The 26,477-nt window shown below is 32.4% G+C and overlaps 1 pseudogene across 1 annotated transcript; it reads left to right on the forward strand.

The window, feature by feature from the left end:
• The first annotated feature begins 9,932 nt into the window (after window positions 1-9,932).
• On the forward strand, window positions 9,933-25,887 carry LOC306661122 (ALX homeobox protein 1-like; annotated as a pseudogene). The gene is made up of 3 exons (XR_013766662.1): window positions 9,933-9,974; window positions 10,874-11,003; window positions 25,126-25,887. The product of XR_013766662.1 is annotated as an ALX homeobox protein 1-like (transcript).
• Window positions 25,888-26,477: the final 590 nt, after the last annotated feature.

Below are 26,477 nucleotides of genomic sequence, written 5' to 3' on the forward strand. Positions count from 1 at the left end.
TCTTTTAAAGTTTGTCCACAAGAAAAACTCATTCAACTTAGCCCTGAGATGATACTTATTACATGCATGAGCTTTTGTTAAAGGATTGTTTAGGCAGCTGTTAAATATCCTTAATGTTTTAGAAGAGAATAACTTCTTTTAATATGTTCACATATGTGATTAATAGGAATTTATGACCCACAACTTAGAACTGAAGTGTAACATTTTCTTTTTAGGGATTTAATGAATTATTGGTTTTTATTTTCTTCTGCTTTCAGAACTTAGATTGTAGTGCTTTTTGGCTAAAATGTTGGCTAGTACTTTTAAAATGAGAGGCAAAACTCACGAAGTTTTAATATCACTTTATTCCTTAGTTTTCCTGGTCTTAGGTTATTCTCCTCATCATATTTAATAGTTGGAACATCTGGAACTTGACTTTTTTCCTCAGTTCAAACTTTCTTCCTGCAATCCTCTGTATAAATGTAATATAATTAGCACATTCTTAAACACCTGCAGAGTGTGAAGTACTGTTTGAGATAATAAAATAAACAGTGGAACCTAGGTTCCTGTTCTTCTTGAGCTCTCAATCTTCGTGGATAAATGCATGAAGTTCATACCATCAGACAAGCCTCACACTATATAATGGTGTTAAGAGGTGAAGGAATTATTTTGTGATGACATTCTGTCTTACTTTTTTATTGGATGAAATTTTTATTGTGTACTTAAGTTGCCAAAATACAATAAAACTGAACTTGATGTAGTATGATAAAATGAAGTTAAAGCAAGAGTACATAAAACACACTTCCTCAATTTTCTCTTGCTCTTTCTGAACTTAGGTTAAGCAAAATTTCATATATTAGAATTCATATTGCTCGCAAATGTAGGAGAAAAAAATAGGTAAGGAGTACTTTATTTGCTTTTGTTTGGACTCATCACTGACAGTTTTGATATTCTGGAGTTTGGGTACAGTAAGTGGTTTGATCTACATGGACACTTGTTCTCATGACGGTCTCATTCTCTATTGACATTTTCAGCAGACATTTTGTGCTTTAATGGTTTAAGAGATGATCCTTGTCATCTTTTCCTTGATCTATATGATTAAGTTTCTAGCCTCATGATAAGAGATGAATTTATAGGAGAATTACATAAGGTTTATAGTATCTTAAACAGAAAATGAAATTTCAGAAAATGTTTTGTGGATCTTTGAAGAAATTTCATTTACTTTGTGTGAATATTAAATAGTGTGTATTATATAGCACCTTATGAAAGTTGAAAAATAAAGCCACTAAAATCTTTGTCCCTGATCCTGGAAACAGAGCTCATAGTTCCTTAACTTATATAGCCATGAGGATATTAATGAAATCAGGTGTGTAAATTATGGGACTTGATTTCTTTCTTTATTCCATTTGACTTGATTCTTTTACCTTCAACGAAGGGAGAGGGGGCACAGCATTGTATTGAATACAGTTCTTAAAAAGAACTAGTGTTCATTTTTTGTGTCATTACTTTCTCATCTCAAATCCTGGGGGCTTATTTTGATTTCCATAGTACAACTCTTACATTACCACCCCCCCTTTTGTTTTTGTAGTGTTTTATATAAAATGCTGCAGTTTTTGATTGTCAAACTAAATAATGGGTAGGATAAAATAAGAACTGAAAAGATTAATTGCAGCATTTGCCTAAGCTGTTAAAAATTTTAATTTTCTAAATTTGTTAGTGACCCTGACTTTTGCCTTTCAGCATTTAATGTAAATCATATTTTATACAATGAATTATTATGTTAGATATATTTATATTTAAAATGATTAATGCTTGTGTTGTCAAATTTTTACAAAACGATGGCAATGATCTTATTTTTAAAACACCAGTTGGACTGACTTCTTTTTTCTCTGATTAGAATATAAAAATACCTTTGTTACTTGAAGTATAATTGCCATATTTAACTCATAAGCATTAAAATTTCAGCACACATTTTTCCATATAGCTATTCAGATTTTGTTGTGAATAAACTATGACTTTTTGCAAGAGAATTTAATAAAATGGCATGTTAGATAGTATTTTTGTTCTTAGCCCCTACATCTTATTATATATATTAACAAAAGCCTGCTAGTGATACCACTGAGGATCCAGATGAAAATAAAGTCAGAAGTGAAAGTGTAGCAATAGAGCCCCAATTATGGCACAAAACACCAAAACTGATTAAATGTGATATTTTACAGGATATAATAAATGCTAAAATGGGTTTTTTTGTTTGTAATAACTCTCCTTTTTAAATAAACATGTTTCACCATTTATTCTGGAACTATATCACAAAAACAGTGAGCAAATCTTCAAGGCAGGCTTTCTACTCACTATTTAATTCTACTGAGTACTACTTAAAATAGTGGGAAGAAGGAAGCTTTTCTTAACTTTAGAACTGTCCATGGCTATTCATTTTCCAACACCATGGGGCAAATAAATGACTTCACTTGAGTATTCTATCATGATACTGTTTTACAGTATGTCTTTGGCTTTAGAATAAGAGGTATTATTTATTGGGCTTTAAATGCATTTTCACCAAGTGTATGCCTGTAATATTTCATCTTACCTATTTACCTTGACTTACACTTTAAAGATTTAAAAGAGTAATCCAGACAACTGCCAGCACTGTTAACACATAACAGTTTTTCAGCAGAAGACAAAAAGGAGCCCCCTGCAGGCTTCTTACAGTCTAAGTTGGTGGACATAAAGAAATTCAAATGCTCAAAATCTCCAGGTATTACTAGAGCAGAATTCATAAATTAGGAGGGGGCAGAAGAGGTGTTATCTCTGAATAGAATTCAGAGGTCCTGTAAACTGAGATGGAAAAAATAATTAGATCTTTATTTCCACTAATTCCTAGAATGCAACTTAGCATTTTCTTCCATTTATGAATATGATCACCATAAATCTCAGTGAAGTTGACCCTCTGTATCTCTGGGTCCTGATAATACAGTATAGCAGCCATTTACACATCATTTACCTGTGGTAGGTATTATAAATTATTTAAGATGATTTAAAGTAGACAGCAGGATATACGAGGGTTATATGCAAACACCACTTTCTAAAGGAGACTTGAGCATTCTTGGGTTATTTTGGCACTTGCGGGAATCAGTACCTTTGGAATACCCACAGATGACTGTGGTATTAGTATGTGTGACTTTGTCATCAATAGAAAAGAATAGATGTTTTCATTGTATGTTTATTAGTTAATAGCCATTTTGAATGCTTGTGTTTCAGTAAAATTGATTCCCACTTAAGCTTCTGCATTTTCCTATATTTATATAGAAACATCATCTAACAAGAAATTCACAAGCTTTCCTGGATTTCTAAAGGTCCAAGCCATGAAGAATCCCTCCCTGTAGCAGGGTCATGTCTGTAGATTAATTTTCTCAGTGCAATTGTCATATATTATGAAAGAAGTAAAGCATGATATATAGTAATTTGTCAGATTATCTTTCCCTGGTCTAGTGTAGAGATTAAAGAGAAGGGGACTTTTCAAAGCAGGCAGCTCCAGTGCATTCATTTGAAGGAATGCAGGAGGCATTTTAATGAGGATCCCTAAGGAATCAGGATAAAGTGGAGACCAGGCATTCAGGAAGAGGGGAAATGGTTGTGCAGTATCATAGTAGGAGTATGGCTTTAGGAATCCTGGCTTTACAACTTTTTAGACTGGTTATTCAATTCCTCTGAGACTTATTTTTTTCACTGATAATTGAAAAAGTGTAATGAAATTTTACATTAACAGAACTGTTGTATTTATTTTCTCATTTGACTTTCACAGTTTTGTGGCACTGGATATAATTATTCGTATTTCACAAATGAGGAATTTAGGATTAGACAATATAAGGAACTTCTGAGTCCCCTCTTGCTGTGTTATCCTATCGGCTTCCCTTAAAATTAGGAAGGAAAAATAAATTAAATATGCATTTGGAAAATACTGTAGTATGTGAAGTAATTAAATTAAATTGTGTGTGTGTGTGTGTGTGTGTGTGTGTGAGTTTCTATGGATTGAACCGAGGGCGCTTTGCCACTTGAGATATAGCCCTTGCCTCCAGCCCTTTTTAATTTTTATTTTGTGACACAGTCTCCCTAAGTTGCTAAGACTGGCCTAGAACTAGTGATCCTCCCACTGTGGCCTACTTGAGTGGCTGGGATTACTGGTCTTCACCAATGGGTCAGACTTGAAATACTTTTTAGATAAGCTTTTAATTTTTCTCTTACCATGTTAGTGTTAAATTCTTTCCTTCTCATTTTAAAAAATGTATAAATTCAGTTTTATTTAATTTTTCAGTTATTGATATCTCCCCAGTTGTGATAAGACAGTATAGAAATTAAGGTGTTAATTGGTGAGAAGAAAATGTAAAAGAAACCATTACAATACAATATAATTTGGCAGTGTCTTAAACAAAATGCTATTAGAAAACAGATAAGAGATCAATTAATTCAACCCTTTCAACCTCAACGAAAGCTACACAGAAGAGTTGACATTAGAGCTAGACCTTGAAAGATGAGTAGGGACTTTTAAGAATAGCATTTTGTCTCTTTTTCTTTCAAAGAGAACCCAAATAAATTTTAAAAAGTTATGTTCATGGTAATTAAAATATATGCGATCCTTATTTGTTATATCATACTACAACTTTCTTTTGATTTTAAATATTTTTCTCCTTACTTTAATATTACTATGTTTATTCACAGGATCAATGTTCTCAGTTTCAACAGAAATATAAATTGTTTTAGTTGATAATGTTTTTCAAGTTTTTTTGCTATCAACGAATTCAATGAGTATGTGCTGCACTCAGTATTACAATGTGCTATACTAATGATAGAAATTATGAATAAATTCAAGAACTGGCCTTTGTCTAAGTGATATCCAGTCTATTTGGAAGGATGACATTTGCTGAAATTTTACTGATAAAAAAGATAACATTTTTAAATAAGATTGAAATATTAATATGTAAAATAAAAAGTAGTAAAAGTGTAAGTGCAGCTGCAAAATGCACATCTGCAGAGGCTGATGGAAAAGTTCAATATGAGGCTTTCACCCTGGTATACCCCTTGATCTCTGACCAAGAAAAAGAGAGAGAAGAGTCTGAGGTAAAAAAAAAAGTCCTCCCTACTCCAAGAAAGGAGAAAAAGGAGCAGCTGGGAATTAGAGTTGCTTTGTGTCTTTAATTTAACTCTTTATCTACCAGTTTGGCCAATATTTGTCCCACTTTATATAAAACTGCTGCTTAAAATTTATAAACAGAAGTTTAATGGAGGAATTGCTCTGTCTTATCTAGATCCCTCTATTCCCAGCTGTGAAACTGATTGATGTTTTTAAACCTCCAAGGAGCTTCCTCTTGGAGATGTTTTGTGTTTCAAAGAAGAAAAAAAAAAAAAGAAGAAGAAAGGGTGGAAAAAATGAGGAATTATCTTACACAAATTTTTAAAGCCCTTGGAAGACAGCTAAATATTAATAAGAGGGAAGACCTTGAAATTAGTCCGTGTATTCAGAGCTAAAATAAATTACCAAAGAGAATTTGCTAGGCTGAAGTACTTGTATAACTCAGATTAGCATTTGTGTGAAGATTTCTTAGATATAAAATTCTTCACGTCAAGTTTCCATTGGCTTTAGTTGAGATCACTTTTTGGCAGGACAGAGTCAAGATTCTGATCCCAGATGTGTCACTGATGATCAGTGCCATCTCACTTCTCGGTTCTCAGAGTTCAATTCAATTCAGCAAATATTTATTGAGTGCTTATGACTGCTGACTTTTATAAGTCAGAAAAATAATGAGATGTTAGTAAAATGTGACATGTCTTGGGTAAGACTGCCAAATATACAAAAAACCATTATCATTATCATCATTGCTACTTTAAGCCACCAGTTCAATTTAATTGCATTTATTAATGTACACCAAAAGTATACATTGCTTCAAGGTACACTAATTTCCACACTGGATTCTGATTTTTATCTGCAGAAATCACTAGATACAAATTGCAGTTCCCAAGACTTGACTTGCAGGTAAAGCCATTCATATAGAATGCCATTCCCCAGTCTAGCATCAGTTATGCACATCCCTAATAGCTCAGCTGAGGAACAGCATTAGCCATTATGTAAACTAATTGGGTTAATTTTGCTCTGGAATTTAAGCAAATAATGTAACTGAGATAAACAGAGGGTCACTTATGCGTCTACTGGTACACATTTATCTACACTTCTTATTTATACTACTAAATGCTTAAAACAACACTAGACTATAAATTTGCCTTTTCTTTCTGATTCTCTTGGCAGGGTTTCTTACATGCTTAACTTTTAAAGAGTGGAGATCAGTCTCCTCTCAAATAAATAAGAAAGCAAGGGAAGGAAAAAACTGCAGCTACAAAGTAGTTCTAACCCATTAAACGCAGATGGCTCACAGGGGGTTTTATCATCAGGAGCGGACACACATCATGCTGAAATATAGAGCTGTTTTCTATCACTTGTTACCATTTGAATGTCTGTCTCAGGAAAGTGAATTCCATATATCTTCCTGGCCATCAGTTGCCCTTTGAATACTCCTCTCTCTGATGTAGCTAGATTTCTCTTCAGAACTTACTGAGATGAATGAGCTCTTGCCACACGTAGAAGTGAAAGAAAACATTTCTTTCTCTGCCAGAACAGATGAGATTCGTCATTAGGAAAATGGATTTGACCTTGTAAAGTGGACCAAAGCAATTAACAAACAAACCCCTTTGGGGCAGATTGCCTTTATCCCGGTCTTCTGACAGAAGCCCCCACCCATTTCTTAATGTGCTCATGGCAAAGTTGTTGGATCTGATCACCTGAAAAGAATCTGAGACATGGAGGGAAAAGATCATCTCTAATTTAAGCTCTTCTGTGGAAGAGAATTTGAAGGACATTTTAAAAAATCATACGGGTTTATCCTCAATTATCATGAGTCAAATTAGTCAAGAAATTATTAAAGGAGATACATAAAAACAGTTTGACAAAAGAAGCTAGAGATTGGCACTAGAGCCTGTTATAAAACGATGAAAACCTAATTTGGAGTACTGAAGATTAATTGTGCTTTACCTCTTGTACTCATTGTATGAGCTTTAATAGACTTATCTCCTGGTTAACATCCATCTTCAGTAGTCTTCTCACTCCTTATCTGTCCCTTGTTTGTTTCTTTCTAATCTATTCTCCTTTTTCTTGGAGCCTTGCCTAGGAATACCCATTCTTCAAGGCTTCAGTCTTTTGTGACATTCAGGCGAAGAGTCACCACTGATCCTTGAGGTGACACAATATCAGGAGGCTCTCTTACTTTCCCTGGTGCACACGTTTAGCTAAAGCAACTGAAGTCGATGACACAATCTTGAGTGAACCCAGGCAATAAACCATGTGGAGACTGTATCCACCATGGCTGTACCATACTTTGGTCTTGCTCTTTCATTTGTCTTTCTGAGTTTGAAAACCATTCAACAATTTGAACACTTAGATACAGATTAGAAGTAACTGTTTTAACCTCCAAATAATCTAGTTATTTCGAGTCATTTATAGAAAGGACTTCTTTTAAAATTTTTGTACATTTATTTAATTTTTAAAATTTGCAGTGTCTATCTCTTCAAAAACAAACAAACAAAAAACAGATAAGGGGAAAGAAATCAGATTAGCAAAGAAATCTGAAATCTTGATGCATTATTAAAAGTTTGGAAGCTTTGAAAATTTATTGAGGAAAATAATAAATCCAATTATTTTTTGTTTTTAATTTTTTAACCAGTAGATGGCACTGCACAGGTATAAGAGATCTATTTATACCCAATATGATTTGGGGAAGAGAATCATAAATTACATTGCCAGCTGTTAAATTCTCTCCACTTGAGTTCTTACAGTCAAGGTATGAGTATCTAGGAGTCTCAACCATTGTATGCGAAGGAAGGACTAATTCATTAATACTAATTTTATTTATCAAACACTTAAACAGTACTTACCTATGATGGATGAGTAGATTTCCTCATTCTCCTTTGCAGGAAAGAAAATTGAAGCACAGAGAGGTTCCGATTCCCTAACGTCACAAGGCTAGTGAAAGTTAGGGCTCAGATTGGGCACAGGTATATGATCCATTCAGTGCTCTCTCTGCCTTGCTTCCTCTTAACTCATTAATGTGAATCTTTATTCATCTAATCAACATTTTTTTTTTTTAAGAAGAATTGAAATCTAGGATATTAGAACAGCGTGACTAGAGAGCCAGAGAAATTCTGGGAGCATAGGGATAATGTTTAGGAAAACAAGTGTCCTCAAGACAAAGGGGTTATTTGGAAGGAAAATAGGGAAAACCAACAATAACAAACAACGCTAAAACAGTAAGAGAATGATGTTCGAAAATCCATCAGTTCAGAACTTAGGACTTAATTTGTTGAATATCTTAACACAAATACACTCTTAAAATTTTTGAATTATAGTTGGTATTCTGGCTGACTTAGAAAATACTTGTTAAAAAACTTTACTAAGCAGCTCATAACATGCTTATTGTCTTGCAGGATCACCTCCCGTAGATTGTCTCTCCCATTCTTCAGGCATTTGTACCCCTCCAACACCCCAGAGCTTCAGTTTACCTAGAATTATGCCAAATTGGAAGTTCCCATTCTGGCAGAACATTACACTACCCCCAAATTTTTACTTCGTGTTTTGGAGATACCTGTTATATAATCCCATCAAATCTTCTAGTGCCTTGACCTCTCTTGTTTTCTCTGACACTCCTCTCTATCTTTACTTCCTTTCCCATCCAGCTTAAACATCACAGCTCATTCTTTATTCTCTGGCTAATATTTTCAAACTCCTGCTGTTTTCTGTTTATCACACCTGCTTCCACCTGGGCTAATGAACACAATCAATACATAATAAGTAAGTAAACAAATAAATAAAATCAGTAAAGCATATAGATTAGTTATGCTGAAAATGCAGAATAACTTCACTAAATATGTGAGCTATCAACCCTAAAGGGACACTCTGTATACCAGAATTCATTCAGTCATTTCTCCTTCCTATTTTCCACTATAAATTTTCAAATTTTATTCACTCTTCAGCTCTCTTACTTCAATGTTCTCCCACCTCCCTGTACCTTCACATATATATAAAAAAGACATCCTAACATAACTCTGCCAATTTCCTACCACTCCATATACAAATAACTCTATAGCCAATGCACTATATCTACAAGTGCCTTTTATTCTTATTTGTTTTAGGGGAAGAGGTGTGTTCTCTTCCAAATTTTAGTCTGTACCTTGTATTGCATTTCTTCTCCACTGTTCAGAGATTTTTAAGGCATCTCCATCATGTTTAAATTTATCCTTTCCACCACTTATTCAATCTCATTTGTTAAAAATAGCAGGGCTAAAATCAGAAGCAAAATACTATCCTTCACTGTTTCCAGATTTGCCCCAAACTTCCTAAAGCATTGGATCTGCATTACCTGTTCTCTTCCAATAGTCCCTCCCCAATCATTATTCAAACCTGTACAATCGAGCTTTGAGTCTTACCAATCCACAGACATTGCTTCCCCCCGCCCCAACTCATTAATCTAAACCCAGTGGTCACTTTTCAGCTCTTTAGATCAGTTGTGTACTCATTTTAATTGTGTCCTCTCAAAAGATAAGTTCAATTCTTGACCTCTGATTCCCGTGAATGCAATTTTATTCTATCTGGAAATAGGGTCTTTGTACTTGTACATACAATCAAGTTAAGTTAAGATTATATTAGATTAGCACAGATCATAATACAATTACTGAGGTCTTTATAAGAAGAAAGAAATTGGGACCCAGGGAAAGACTGCCATGTGATAAGGGTAGCAGATACTGAAGTGATAAGTCTGTAAGCCGAGGGACACTAAGGGTTGCTGACAAGCACCAGAGGCTAGGAGCGAGCTATGGAGTAGCTTCTCCCTCAGTGCTCAAGAACTGCAGTGCCTATGAGCCAACACCTCAATTTAAGACTTCTAGCTCCCAGAACTGTGAGTCAATAGGTTTTGTTTTTCTCATCCATCAAGTTTGTAGTACTTTGTTACAGCAGTCATGGAAACTAGTATTGTACAGATTCTAGAATCATTTGGTTCTTCTGATACTGACTTCTCCTCCTTCTAGAGGGAGGCTTCCATGTTAGCTCCCATAGTCCACAGTCTCCTGGTCTTCTTCCTCCTCCCTCTTCTCCACAGCCTACTCATTCTCGGTGCCTTAAGTGTTGACCGTTCTCAGGATTTTCTACTCTTTGAGCTCTTCTAAAACTTTTATTCCCCATTCTGTTTTTGCAGGTGCTTTTATTACAATACCTGTGCCCCAGATCCCATCTGGGATCTCCATTTTGAAGAGCAGGGATTTATATCTGATCCCCTACTAGGGTGTTCACAGGCACACCAAACATGGGGAAGCTCAAAATGGAACAGAAAACCCCAAAGTACTCTTGCTGTTTTAACACACACCACACACACACACACGCCCATATATATTTATAATATACTTCATGTTTAGAGCAGTTTTATTTTACTGAATAATTGGGAAGCTTCTTATATGCCCCTCCTGTCAACATCTTGAGTTAGTACTACTAATTTTACAATCGATGAGCCAATAATATCCATTATTATTAACTAAATTCCTTAGTTTACTTTAGAGTTCACTCTCTTTGTAGTATACTTTATGGGTTTTGATAAATGACTTCTATCCACCATTCCAGTAGCATACAGAATAGTTCATTGGCTTACAAATGAAAGTAAAATCTGTGTATCCTTCTGTGTTAAAAGAAATACCATTTTTTGTGATTTTTATTGAAGTGGTTTTCCTTTCTGGTTTGAAATATTTTAATATCAAATTTGCTTATCAAATATTCCTTATAGAAATTTCACTTTTTAAAAAATAGGTTTGGTTTCAAAATCGAAGGGCCAAGAGTGGAGAAAAAGGGAACGTTATGGCCAAATACAACAGCTAAAAGCCATTTTGCTGCCGACTACGATATATCAGTTTTGCCAAGGACTGACAGCTACCCACAGGTATGGTAAACTACACAGGATGCTGATCAAGAAATGTAGATGTTGTAAATTCTTCAAAGGGTGAGCATAGGCTTTGTTGTATACCTAATATAGCAGTCAATAATGACAGTTCAACTTCCAGATAACTTTTTAAAAATTTGTTAAAATTTGTTTTTATTAAAAGATTTATTTTGTTATTATTTTCTTTTAGTCATTCACATAAAGATTCCATGATCTCTTCCTTCTGGATTTTTTAACATTAATAAATGAAATATTATCATTTAATGATATAAGCTTTTTAATTTTACTCTACATTTAATTATTCAGACTTCCTTTCTTTGCTGATTTTAAAAACAAATAGTGTTACGTCATCCAATCAGGGTGGCTACTGTTTCCTAGACTATTCTGGAACCTGGTATCAAATGTGGCCTTTTAAATCCTCAATTCCACTTAAAAATTTCTCTTCTATGTTTTTTTTTTCAGATGTGATATTTTCCATTGTGTCAAGGACACATGTAATCCTTTATGATTTAAAAACATGATTTTCAGAAATTAATCGTGCATAGGAAACACTTGCTTTCATCAAGGAATATCTTTTACCTTATTTTGAAAGCATTAGTAATTCTTTTCCTTCTTATTTTTCCTTTTAATTGAGAGAGTATATTTTCTTCTTTTTCATACCTTGTGATATGTATATGTGTAAATGGTTTGATCTTTCTAATGTATTTCATATTATATTATTTTTCCTAATACTAAATAATGATATTCAGAACTGTATTTTGATTATAATAAGGAATATGTATTATAAGGAACAAGTCATGCTTTATTTTATTCTTTCATTACTTGGTGATATGTATTGTAAGGGACCTTTGTGAAAAAAAATGACACATCTGCTAAAGCATACCTTGATAGTTAGTGTTTAAACATCCAGCCATTTATGGAAGGGTTTTCATTTCCTACAAAGGTCAACATACCCTGTGATTCAGTCCTTTAATGTGCCTTCCTAGTGTTCTTGTCTTTTATATTCTTAAAAAAAACATTTCAGGAACTTCATTTCTCCAGACCAATTCACCAAATTGCTAAAGTAACACAGCATGTTAAAAGAGACTGAGAGCACCTTGTTCAAACCCCTCATTTTAGAAGTTAGGGTAACTGGCCAAGTTGAGTTAAGGAATTAGTTCATGATTGCACCAGTGGCTTTCTTCAGGAACAGTGTCTGAAGAGCTATTGTATAGCTCAGCCTGTCCAAGTGGTGTGAAAACCACTTGAGTACATATCACATGCCTGTCAAAAGAAGTGTATTTCTTCTTTTACAGTTTATCTTAAAGCATGAGTATGATTCTGGTTACTTATCATCATAGGGCCAGGAAAATTTTGATCACCACATATGAGTGTTTTAGTTGAGTTTTAAACAAAATGTTCTGTGGGCGTTTCTCCTCTGGACCACAAGCTCCATGAGGACAGGGACTGTAACTTCTTACAGTTGTTAACACCACAATGACCCTCATTCTGTGTCTAGGCACTGTTCTCAGCAATTCACGTACTAATTTATTTAATCCTCCCAACAACCTTATGGGACAGGTGTTAATTAAATATATTCCTCAGTTGAGGAAACTGAGGCTCATAGAGGGGAGGTATTAACTCACTTTCACTAGTGATGAACCTTAGATTGGCCAGAGTCAAATTTGCCTGCCAAGAGTGAGATTTTAACCATACACTGAACTGTCTCTCCCAGTGAATATATTTAAATGTTTGAACAATTAAAAATTTATGCCAAGAAAGCCTAAGGCTTGAGTTGCATTGTTCAAATCTGCAATTTAGTTCAAAGGAGCAGGAAATGTACCCACAACCAGTGAAATATTTAAAAAAAAAATCAGATGGACTTCATCGTTTTTAACGGTTGACTGTGATGAACTCAGAAATAGTAAGGTAAAAAACTATGAACTCTTATAAAATGGACTTTAAATAGTCTTAATAATAAGTTTAATGCAGAACACTTCACTATGATAATTTTTTTCTTTCCCTTTTTCTTGCATCTTATTCTTTCAATCTTCATTCCTTTCCTTTTAAATCCCATTTCTATTTTTCACTTCTGTTCTTGTCTATTGGTTGCTTGAGCTCTGATTCTTTTCTTTGGTATTTTGTAAAGCATTTAAAGTAGAGTCTGGCACCAACTAAAATGTAATAAGGGCTTAATATATTCTGACTGGTCATCCCCTTTTCTTGGTTATTTTCCCATGGTGCTATTGTGCCTTGGAGTTTTAGGTGTCAATTAAGAAATTAAGGTGACCTAGTAGCTAAGGAAAGAAGGAAATGGTACATCAAATTATACACTTGATAGTCTTTTTTACTCCATCAGTGATTAATTTAAAAATTTCTATGCATATATCATGGGAATTTTGCATCTCTTCATCTGTGTCTTCTCCATACTTTGTGGATGTTGGTTGTACCAAGGTATGGGAACACTGAGGAATTATGTTGAATTTAACAGTAAAATTCATGAATAATAAAAATGATAGCTGAAAAATTCATAGTAGAGTCTTGTATTGGAAAGTCATTTAATGTTTGGTTGCCAAAAATTCTGAAATGAAGTGCATCCACCTCCTTTCTATAGAAACTGGATAAACCCAAGGGAGATATCTCTTCTAAGTTAAAAGTATGTGGTAGACCTTTTATTTTAGTTGAGAAAAATAAGTATGGCAAGCATCAGCCTACAGGAATTATTTTTTTTATCATTAGGCTTGGAAATAGAAACTTATAATGGGAGAAATAAGAACGGAATAGAATCCAACAACTCAGTGCAATAAGACATTGAATTTGGTTACTGTTACTAATTACAGAAAAAATTATTAACGGCAGAAAAGTTGGAACTAGAAAATGTTTGGAAGCAGGACAGAAATAAAATTAAAAATTTGGCTGGAAAGCAAAAACATACACACAAATACATGAAAAACAGAGATGGTTTAGAAAATGTTCTCCTCAAGCCTGCTGGGTGTGGATAATCATTGTATCCAGCGTATGGACTTCTATATATAACATGTAATGTTTTTATTTATGAATAGTAATGAATGCTTACTAAAGTGTTTTAAATACTTTGTTTCAAATGGTTTTTATTACACTGAAATAACAAAAGCCATAGCAGTAAAAATAGTAACTAACAATTGGGGGCTTATTTTAAGTCAGGCACCGTGCATCCTTCTTACAGTCATTAACTCATTTAATTTAATTTGAGGCCCGATTTTCTGGATTCAGAAGTCTAGGGCTCTTTTGCCACAATATCTTCTTAATTCATCAACTTAATGGAATTGTTCAATTCTGACCGTAAAACATTATATCAGTTTGGAAACCAAAAATGCTTTCATTTAAAAATTTATAGATTAATGATTTAAATTATTTAGAAAGTCTTGACACCCCGACACCTCTTAGAGACTTTTTTTTTTGATATTTTTCTTAAGTTTCCTTTCGACAGTAAATGAATAAGAAAATGATAGTTGGGGCATCCAGAATAACAAACTTAGAGTTATTTTTTTTTATGTAATGAATATAGTAGTTGAATAAAGAAAAGTTCTTCATTTTGACCCACAATATCACTTACCATTTGACAACATTAGCTAAATTTAAATATTGGATGTTCCAGTTGTGGTATTTAAAAAAAAAAAATATTGTCATTGCTTGTGCTGAAGTCTGTCTCCTTTGAGTTCCCTTCGCCTCATGTAAACTATATTTTTGCATTGAAGCTTCTATATCCTGTCTCCATCAGCACAGCATTTTCTCATGGGCTCTGTGGTGGTTTGTATGAAAGGTCTGCAATGTAAAGTATTAAAATATGAACCACTTCTTATCACCTTTGTATCACTATGGTATTAAGTAAGTTACATAGTCACTGAATAGATATGAATTAAAGTACTGACTTATTTCAATAGTTCTTTGGTAGTACCTTATTTAAAAAACAATTTTCAATGAAACAGCTTGTTTCCTGAATCTCTGTTAGTAACCAGCTCTGTGATCTTCAGCAGTTAAATTTATCTCAATTTTCTTCTCTAACAGACTAGCAAGGTTTTGCAGATCCCTTTAAGCTTAGCTTTTTCTCTCCAACATTATTCATATTAATCAACAAATATTTGCTAGATGCTGGTTTAGGCAGAGTGGAATATTTGCATTATAGACAGATTACAAACTAGGTAATGTTTGTACTAAATTTTGCAAGCATTTTTTGGTGCAAACTAATCAGAGACCAAAACAATTTTGACTTTGGATTTGAAAAGCAAGCAGATCTATCAACTTTAAAAACTCATTTATAATTTAGTAAAACCAAAGCACTTTTTAAATTTTTTTTGGTGAATAAAATATTCTTAAATGTTTTCTGGGAGTTTATAGGCAGCCTTCGTTCTTACAAGGAATGTTATTTTCATGCTGTTGGTTTGGTTGGATTATAAAGCATCAACTTTATTATGTACTTGTGAGGTGACTTTGTGTTAGTCCCTTGATTTCCTTGCTCTTCAGATTCCTTATTTGTCAAATGGAGATATTGTTGGTACTAGTGTTGGAGATGCTGGTAATGTAGAAGATGATGAAGATGATAATTTATTTATTTTTCATTAATTGTGAGGATTAAATAGATTTCTGAATTGAAAAGTCCTGTGTTTACATCTATGGAGCTGAATCCAAAAATTTGAGGAGAGCTAGGGCTTAATGTAAGCATTATGAGCATCAGTCAGAGAGTAATGGGTTCAAACCTAACTTTGCCACTTAATAGCTTTCAGATCTCTGGCAATGAATTAACATAAAAAACATTTTTCCTCATTTATTAAGAAGGAGAAAAGCTTATATAATGTTTGTGAGTGTTGAACAAAATAGTTGGTGCAAAGTCCTCAGAACATTGCTTAGTACATAGTAAGTTTTCGATAAATGTGATTATGTAGTATCCATTAGTCAATGTTAATTTTGTTCTAAAGTATCTGCCTCTCAAGATAGATAAACCATTTGAGCGTTGTCTTATGCTGTAGCATTTAAGCTAATCCAAGCTGTGAATAAATTTAATTTGTAAGGGTTTAGGGGCAATATCAAATTCAGTTAAATATACTTTGCAGTTTAAATTAGGAAAATAGTCACTTTAGGATTTCAGGTATATTTTCTGTTCTCCAGAATTATTTATTAAAAAGGAAATGTTTTTATCAGAGTTTTCAAAAGAAAGGTTACAGTTTTTTTTTCTCACCTAAATTATGAATGAAGTCTTACTTAGTTTATGGTGCAAATCATCACTAAATACATGTTTACCAAATGTGCACTATGCCTTCAAACCTGTGGTTGTAATGATGCCTTTATAAAAATATGCTGGGAACTTGAACATACCAAGAGGTGGATTCAAGTTATAGGTAATTTGTTGTCATTGAAATAATTGAAAATAGATTAAACCTACATAGTGTTTCTAGTTTAAGAAATTCTATTTCAAATACTGTAATTTTCTAAATAAAAATTTAAAGTTTCATTGTGAAGATAATTGTTCATCCCTCTTCATTTCTCCTCACTAGTTTTCTTCTAATCTTAAAGTTTACCTTCACTTAAACTGAACAAGAAACAAGAAAATTGTTATCTTCAAACAGTGTGGTATAGCAATTGAGCAATATTTGGAGTTCTTACTTTTGATGAAAATATCACATTTTTATCAGTTATTTTTATTTTTTTTTACCAATTGCTCAAAGTAAACAAGTCAAAATCATTAAAAATGTTAATAATATAGCTATAATTAATATCTTGTATAATGAATGTTCTTATGTTTATAAAACAACCAATGAGAAGGTCATATAATTATACCCAAAAATTCTTTTAAAGTAAAGAAGGGACAAAAATGTTACCTTCATTTACAAAACAAATGAATGTAAAATGTAAACAAATTATATTGGTATTGCACAATTTGTCACTAATTATAAACACAAATATTTAAAATAAGAAAAAATGATATTCTATGTTACTTAAATAATTTAGTTTTCACAATAGGTAAAACTGCTGAATTAATTAAGTGTATGATATATATATAAGTATGTATAAAATACTTAAAAATTTATATGTATACATATATTAAAATAAGTTTAAGTATACCATGAAGGATTTGGGCAGTATCTACTAGGTGAGAGTGAAGCTGGCTATAGTAAATATTTAAAAATTTTTAATCAAAATATTTAATATAAAAACTTCAAAGAGATAAAGAATATCATCCTAAAGAAGTGAAGTACATTCATCTTTGGATTATGAAGATAGTTACATTTATTTTTTTAAAAATATAACATTTAATTTAATACGATTTAATGAGTACACAACAAAGGTTTCCTTTTTTTTTTTTGCTTTTTAATATGTAATCAGTCAAAGCATTGAATTTAATTAAATTTATCACACTTTTTTTAAAGAGAAGTAAGCCAACGAATTGAATAATTGCCAATATAAATAAAAAAAGATATAAAAATAAATTACCTCAGAATGCCATCATCAAGTTACACAATAAAACCTATTTCATAGGAGAATAGAGAAGAATCCTGTGGAAAATTATGTTAAAGAGTAACAAGTCTATGATAATAGATCTGTGGGTTCAAATCTATAGTTCATACCCTTATTGTTAATGCAAACCTTGCATTATATTGTAATCCAGACTCTTATGTATTCCATATTTAGTTTTTATTTTCATTTTTATTTTTGAAACAGGGTCTGCTGTGTAGTTCAGGTTGTTCTTGAACTTATTTATTAAGCCTCATGTTTGCATAGATTTTTTTTTATATATCATGGATATTAAATAGGTTACAAATTCACAGTTGATTTTTAAAATCACAAAAAATAAAATTACAATTTTGTTGTCTATATAAATTGAAGATGACTAAAACCAGTAGTTTTACTCAGGATTTTAACTCAAACTGATGCAGGATTTCAAATGGGAATTTCTAAGATTAAAGATATCCTATGCAAGTAAAGTATTTGCATATTTGATTTATATTGTAAGTTTTAAAAGTGCAAGAAAAACTTTATTCACAAATTTACATTTTCATCTTTATTATAATTATTAATTTATTTTATTAGGGTAATTGTGTCATTAAAGTCAATAAAACACTTGATGAATCAGCAATAGGTAGCATGAATATGTTAAAATACATGAAAAATAGTGTAAGGGATGTCTGGAAAATACTTCATAGAACATTATTGCTTGATAATAATAAAATAGCCCTCCTATTTATTTCTTCCATAGATGAATTGATTTGAAAAGGTGCATTTAAAAACATATGGTGAGATTGCCCATAGATAACAGTTAATGATCACAATTAGTATAGCAGTTAAATAATTTTAACTCTAAAGAAAAAGATACAAATATCCTTAATGTGATTACATCTTTGCCTTGGAGAATCTTCTAAATATTATTTAAGCAATAAAATTTAAACATATTCATATGATGTTATTTTGAAATTTTTAGACAGTAACATATTTTATGAAATTAGAACTTTGATTTCCATTAACCAAAGAGATACAATTTTATTGTTGTTAAGCAGTTATCTTTTACATTATAAGTCTCCTATGACTACTATATTTAATAGTGATTTTAAAATGGAAATCATATTCTTGTTCCAAGTCCCTGTACTAAGATGGGATTTGTTAAAAAATGAAATTTAACAGGTTAATTCATATTTACATATGATCCTTTTCTAATTAGTAAATAATTTATAATCATTTCAGTTTTGTAGTAGTATATACTGAAAATTATGTCTTGGGAATTTTGAAAATGTAAATTGATTCCAAAATGTCCTTTTACTTTACATATCATCTTAGATATTTTTGATAAAAATTAGACCTAATTAATAGGTACTGATGAGGTACCCTTATTTTTTCGTCAAGTAGCAGCTAAAACACATACTCTCTTTTAATAATTAGTTCAAGTTCGAATTTTTTTTTTCAGGCAGTCTAGTATATGTTAGTCACTGGTAGAAAATTCACTGTTTAGAGATACATTCTTTCTTCTTGCCAGTAACTTATTGATGCAGTAATTAGAAAAGTTAATGCAACCCTGAAGTTAGCTAACAGCTAAAACTATTTACAAATTTCTAAGCACATAACTCATTGTCACCCTACGTTTTATAGGAAAAGATGTGTTATTAAAGTATGAAATAGTTTCTTTAAAAAGTTAAATTTCTTTTGTAGAAATTTATGTTTTCAATAAGAGGGCATATGAATAAATTGTATAGTAATATTGGTGCTAATAAATTTATATAGTAACCATTAAAATATGCCATAGTAGTCATAAATGTAAACATTCTATCAAAGAGGAAAATCAAAAGGAACTTTTGGATTAGTATATAAAAGGTATTGCTATAACATCATCACAGTACCTCTTTGTGAGCCTCTGATTGCCGTCTTTTAGAACAAGCTTTAATTTAACTCCCTCAGGGAAGTGTGTGAGCTTGTGACATCAGAGTAGCATGATTGTTCACATGATGCATGTGTGTGAGTATGCACACACGCCTATAAATATAGATGTTAGTGGCAGGAGATAGGCGCAGTCCAGTTTGCAGAGAAGTAGGACTAAGCTTACTTTAGTAGAAAAAATGTTATTAATAAGTTGTTTTGGAGATACTTAAAAGTAAGAGAAGGTTGTTACTTAATATTGTCATGTTCAGTATATCAATTAAATTGAAAAAGGCCTATGTCTTCTGAATGGTACTCTCATTAGAATACAGAATAGAAAATGCTATTGTGAAGCCAATTTTTGTTTATACCACGCTACTTCATAGTTAAGAAAAAGACAAACTCTTGTTTCTTTTAAAAGGTTTTTAAAAAATATTAAAGATCACTCATACAATAAAGTTAGCAAATGTATTTCTTCATCAAATTCTGTATGTTAAGATCTATTTTGCAGTTTTAATTACAAAGAATCTATCTATATCAAGTTGCTAAGATGAGTGAGCCTTACAGTTTCCCATCCATGATTTAACATAGTACTTCATTCATTCCGTGTATATCTGCAGTAAAGAACTTTTAATGTGTAGGTATATATTTATTTACCTGTCTCCTTCTCTATTGCTTCTAATCTGTTGGAAGAAAAACAAATGTTAAGTGAATTTGGTTCCAGTTTGAAAAGTATCAGACAAAACAACAACTTTCCTTCACAATTCCAAAGTCATGGGCTAATTAGTGTTAACTTTTTATTTGATTAGGAAAACATTCAGCGGCACATGTTCAAAGTGGAGTGGAGTAAGTCAGCTGAACTTCCATTCATACTAATGGAAGCATTGGGCTAAGTTCCCTGGACAGTGCTTTGAACGTGCCCCTCGAACTTTAAAAAATGTTGTGAGGCACATTAAAACATGGAGTGTTTGTAGTTTCTCCACTCCTTTTAACACAATAAAGAAAAAAAAACACGTAAAGGCCTCCTTTTAAAAAAAAAAAAAACTCAAGTAGGGTGTGAGCATTATTCAAGTGTTTCTGGTTGTTAAGGTCCTGAGTATTGTGGTAGTTTGAGAGGCCTATAAAAATCATTTGGTACGGGTACTGTCACTGTAATGTCTACAAAATAGAACCCGCTGAAAAGAGTTATCCAATTTAGAAAGAAAAAAAAGAGAATTCTTTCTTCCAAAATGTATTAACAAATATAGTATTTCTTTTCTTTCTTTTGCTGGTTCTGGGTATCAAACTGAGGAGTCTCATACATGCTATTCCGTTAAGCTTTACCGTTAAGCTACACTTCCAGCCCCTAACATTCTTTTTAATTAGTCAGAGGGTGTGATTTTATGGGTTTCTTCTGTTGACAAATAGTTAATATGCAGTTTTAACTAATGCAACTTGTAGATGCCAGCACTCAGTTTAAAATTGTCACTTATATAAGAATATAAATGGTATATGGATGGAAAAAAAGTAGAGAGAGCCCATCTTGACAGCAGATTTAATCACCTATAATTTTGTTGTTTAGTCAAAGATTGCCTTACCAGGAGTAGATGATCTACAGCAAAGATGATACCTGCCCTACTGAGGCCAGACAATATCTAGGGTATGATACTCTGTTGTAAATGCCACTCATTGATAAGGGTGAAGGTTGTTGGAAACTCAAGTGTAGACAGAGGAACACAACAAGAATGGCACAGTTTAAAAACCAGGTCATTTGAAGAAAAATTAAAAGGACTGGAGATATTACCTGGAGGAGACATGGAAATTGTATCACAGTTGTCTGATGACATTCTAAGATTTTCATATGTAAGAGTTGAAAACTTATTCTGTATTATTTTAAGATGCATAAATAGAAACCATAAGTAGAGGAAGATAGCTTTACCTTTACAGAGCTCTCCAAAAGATGGGTTTTTATTTTTAAGCAGCAGAGTTTATTATAGGAAATGAGCAAAATCAAAGGTGTATGGAGAATTTATGTATTGGGAAGAAACTGGACTATAGTAGTGTTTCCTAATTTCAGTTGATTTTTAGAATTGCATTGCATTGTTACTATTACCGTTATTTAAATACAGATACCTTGAACTGAAACCCCATACTTAATGAATCAGAATTTCCAGGGAAATGCATCTGTGATAGAGAATAAATTTTAATAGAAGAAATATAAACTTTCTAGGTAGAATACAGATATCAAGGTCTAGGAATGTAAATTAATTTTGTTAAGCTAATGGAGTATGGTGACTTTATGAAATGAAATTTAGGTATGTTAGTCTAAGTCGTTGATAAAATTTTGATTATACCTGCAAAATGGATCTGACCAAATTTCATTTTATTAGGGATATTTCAATCATTCAATACATTTTATTAAGAAGATATCATGATATGTCAGGACTCAGGATAGGGGAAACAAATATGTAATAATCATGGAGTTTGCTTTCAGATGGTAGGGCCTATGGACCATTATAAAGTTGAGATTATGAATAGGTAGATAAGCAATTGCAACTTATAAAATAGTTATGTTATTATTGTATTTCTTAAGATTTCCTGGGTTCAGATTTGACCACTGTTGGAGTTATGCAGTCTTGGGTGAGGGTGTTCAACTCTCCATTCTATAGCTGTAGTAACTTCTACAAAGTGGGGATAGTAAAAGCACCCATCTTTTAAGGGGTTGAAACAATTAAAAGAGAATTCTTTCTTCCAAAATGTATTAACAAATATAGTATTTCTTTTCTTCTTTTGCTGGTTCTGGGTATCAAACTGAGAGTCTCATATGCTATTCCATTAAGCTTTACCGTTAAGCTACACTTCCAGCCCCTAACATTCTTTTTAATTAGTCAGAGGGTGTGATTTTATGGGTTTCTCTGTTGACAAATAGTTAATATGCAGTTTTAACTGATGCAACTTGTAGATGCCAGCACTCAGTTTAAAATTGTCACTTATATAAGAATATAAATCCCTGGCACATGGTGATTAATTGATGACCATTAACTCTCATGTGCATGATAGTGATCTTCATCATCAAATGTTTTAACATCCAGAAGAGTGTTTCAGAGGAAGTGAAATCACAAGTCACTGGAGATAATTATCATTTGTGATGTTAATTCAAACTCTTGATATGGAAACCTACTAGGTCCTCAAAGTTAAAAGAAGACATGCCAGAAGTTTAAAAATTAAAGTCAGACTGATGAGCTGGGGTGGGGAGAAAAGAGAAAGACATTTTGGAAACAACCTGTATCAGGAAAAATGTACGAGCATCTCTCTACCCAATAAATGGCATATTCAGAATATTTGGGTATCTTCTGAAACCCAGCTAAAACATTCCTATGATAATGTGCTTTATCAATTTATTCTGCTCAGAAAACATCCATGTATTAGAAGTTCTTTCATCAGAAGAGTTTAACATGCTTGATCATGTCCAGATAAGAAGTTTTGATCAAAATAAAACTATTTTCCACTTACTCATTTCAATATAATAGACCATAGAACATTTTCCCTCCAATTTACAGGTAGACAAATGTTAATTTTTTAAGAGCGAAAATAGTGCCTTAATTTGCATTCATAGATTACCTTCCTTGCTTTTACCCTTCTTATTTTTGCTTTTTTACCTAGTTGGTAAACATATGTTTGGGTATATGGGGTATAGGTAGATTATTTTATGTTTAGCAACATTATGTATGAACTGAGGAATCCTTTAACAAAATATAAGGCATTCTATCATTATCTGCTTTTCATTTGTTTTTACAAAAATGTGCCAGTAAGTTCACTTTCTTTCTGAAAGCTCTTTGTCAGTCATGTGACTGTGGTTTCTGCAGTGCAGTACAATGTTTGATTGAATGTCAGAGAAAAATCACCCAGATTAAGTTAGAAGGGTTAGTTTGACAGAGTAATGACAATAACAGACCTCTTGTTGGTTTGAGATACATAACTCAGCAGTCCCGGGCACCAATAATTTTATTTCAGCTAAAATTAAATACATATAATAGAGTGAGCTAAAAGTAAAACAGCAGAGCCTATTATACTTTAAGAATTAATTAAATGTACAAATCATTATATATATGTATATATAGATAAATCTAGATATAAATACATAGATATCTCCCCTTAATATGTTTTTATTTACATTTCTATATTTATATTTCTATATTTTATTTATATTTCATGTAACTATATAAATCTGTTATATAAAAATATTTTTATGAATATTTAAATTATGAATATATTATATAAGGAACTGCTTTTCAAACAATGCAGAAATAAGCATCTTGTCAATCAGTGAAGTCCTTGACAAATGGTTGGGATTAGTTGGTCAGGTTTTCTCTTATATTTTAATACCTGGTTAAGCCATCCTTTCTTGAGTGACAGAGTAACTTCTCTATCAGTGTGATCCACTATTAATTGAAGACAAGTTGTCATAGAAAATACAGTTCAAGCTTAGGTTTTTGTAAGATCACACCAGAGATTTTATGTAGTTGCCTGTATCTTCATGGAAAAATAAGTGAAACATTGTGTATGTGTTGAAATAATTGCTGATTCTATCCTTAATATCTTGACTTTAAAAAGATAAGAAAGCTAGATATGATGAGCAAATGTATTATAATCATGTTGCAGAAAGCATACAATTCGATCACTCCTAGAAGGCCTGTTATCTCTCTGTATTGCTATACCATGCAATGTTTTCCATGATTCCTACCATTTTTAATGATTTTCTTTGTGCTTTTCTGTAATGTATGTGATCAGTTTTCTTACTTGTTTAAAGTTCTTGTCTGTTTTAGATTGAGATACTTCCTATTCAAAATTCATATTTTATTCAGTGTTTCTTTTACATGCTAGTACTTTCACAGAAATTTTGCTTGTTGGCAATATTGTATTGAATGCTTTCAATAGAGATTTAATAATATGAATTGTGAATTTCTTGGGCACAAACTACAACACAGTTTTCAATCTCATATTTCAGGTGTATACTACTTCAATTATACTCATATGATCTTTTACCCTAACATTTGCATAGGTTTTTCAGTTATGTTTCTATTACTTGGTAATGATCCATGTCACAGAATTTTAAGTCTGTTTTTCATGTTCCATGTCTGTTTTAAATTCACTATATCAAATTATAAATAATTGAGAAAAATGTCTGAAATATATATATGTTTCCCAATTTCTCTAAGATATGTATTCAAACCTGTAGGATACACGAAACGATGTGAGGACAAATACTTTCTGTGAATTTGATTAAAAAACTGTCTTTACAGACCTAACAGCAGAACATCAGCAATGGTTTCCAACAAAAACTGCATAGGAGTCCAACTGCAGAACCTCAGACAAATGTGGTTCTGTTATTTTGTTTAGAAAGGTGAAAACTGTCTTTAACTTAAAATCATATTTTAAACCACCTTTCTAACTACATGAGTCTAAGTCATGAATCCTGACTAAATCTTCCATATTCTGTTAAAAATCATGACTATGAAAAGAATGCTTAAGAGATTGAGGGTTTTGAGAGTATTTTATGTGGTCAAGTATGTGGGTTATGGTAATCTATTATAGTATATAAACTAGAAGAATCTCTCAAATAACTTTTTTAGTTGTTATTATTATTATTTTTTAGAATATAGTAACAGACAACTCAATAGGGGCAAATAATGAATAGTTAACCAAACTTCGTACATGTAATTTAAGAAAGTGAACAAAAAGTGAGAAAATATGAATGTAATATTTGTTGTCTTATATGTTCCAGATTCAGAACAATTTGTGGGCAGGAAATGCAAGTGGTGGTTCTGTGGTTACTTCATGCATGTTACCACGTGATACTTCCTCCTGTATGACACCTTATTCCCACTCGCCTCGGACAGACTCCAGTTACACAGGGTTTTCAAACCACCAGAATCAGTTCAGCCACGTGCCCCTCAACAATTTTTTCACTGACTCTCTTCTTACTGGGGCTACCAATGGACATGCATTTGAAACAAAGCCAGAGTTTGAGAGGAGGTCTTCCAGTATCGCGGTTCTTCGAATGAAAGCCAAGGAGCACACCGCCAATATTTCATGGGCCATGTAACATAACAGTACTCTTTTATTTTTCTTTTAATAGTAAGGTAAAATATTCTTATTTCTCATATTTAAAGGATGCCACAATAAGCTGCTGTGTGTGGAATTGCTAAAGGTCAAGATATACAGTGAGACCAGCTTAAATGAATAGTGGTTATTATTTAACATTAAATCTAAGAATGACCCTCTGAAAGAACTAAATAGGTTTACCATGTACCAGTCTCCACAAACGCTGTTTTAGTAGTAAGTTTTTTTTCCCTATTGTACAAGTTGATGAAATATGGTCATGCAGTTTCTTAAAAAGAATAAATGTATTAAACAAATTCCTCTGTTATAGATTGATTTATGTTAGTTCTGTATAACAAGAAATCCCTTGTAAAATAATACCCGATAAAGGAGGAAATGCACTGGGAAAATGTCAAGATACCAAAGCTGTCAGGTAAATATTGAACCAGGGTGTTTTGGGGAGTTAACTGTCATTTCTCCTTCTTTAGCTCTGAGAAGCAATGCACATATCCCTTGTTGCTGAGAATTTATCTTCAAGCCTCAAAGACTTTTTTATTTTTTTTTTTTAAATAACCTCTGAATGTTTTAGTGAATTTCTACCCAAAGAAAAAAGGAGTTTTCTGAAAAACCAGGATTTGCATGAGATATTTGGTCATTGTTTCCTGAAACCATGTGGTTAAAGGTGATAACTGAAATTTCCGGTATGATTTAAAATAGAGTCACGAGGAAATTTTTATAAATGCCACTTTTTAATGAAAAAGCCAGCATGAACTCTGTCACATAGTTATCACAAACAAGGGGAAATAAAGTCACCAAGTGCACTGTTGGTTTTAGACTAAAAGGAGTTTGATTGCACAGCACACACAAACATCTAATAAATACATTAGAATAACATTTTCAGTTAAAGGGGCAGCAAGTCAGAATATATACTTATTTTGTAGACATGAGCATACTTCTATTTTTTGTGTGTGTGTGTGTGTTTGTGTGTGTGTGTGTGTGTGTGTGTGTGTGTGTTTGCTTCTTGGTGCACTATGC

The sequence above is a fragment of the Sciurus vulgaris genome (assembly GCF_902686455.1).
Source record: "Sciurus vulgaris genome assembly, chromosome: 5".
Lineage (NCBI taxonomy): Eukaryota > Metazoa > Chordata > Mammalia > Rodentia > Sciuridae > Sciurus > Sciurus vulgaris.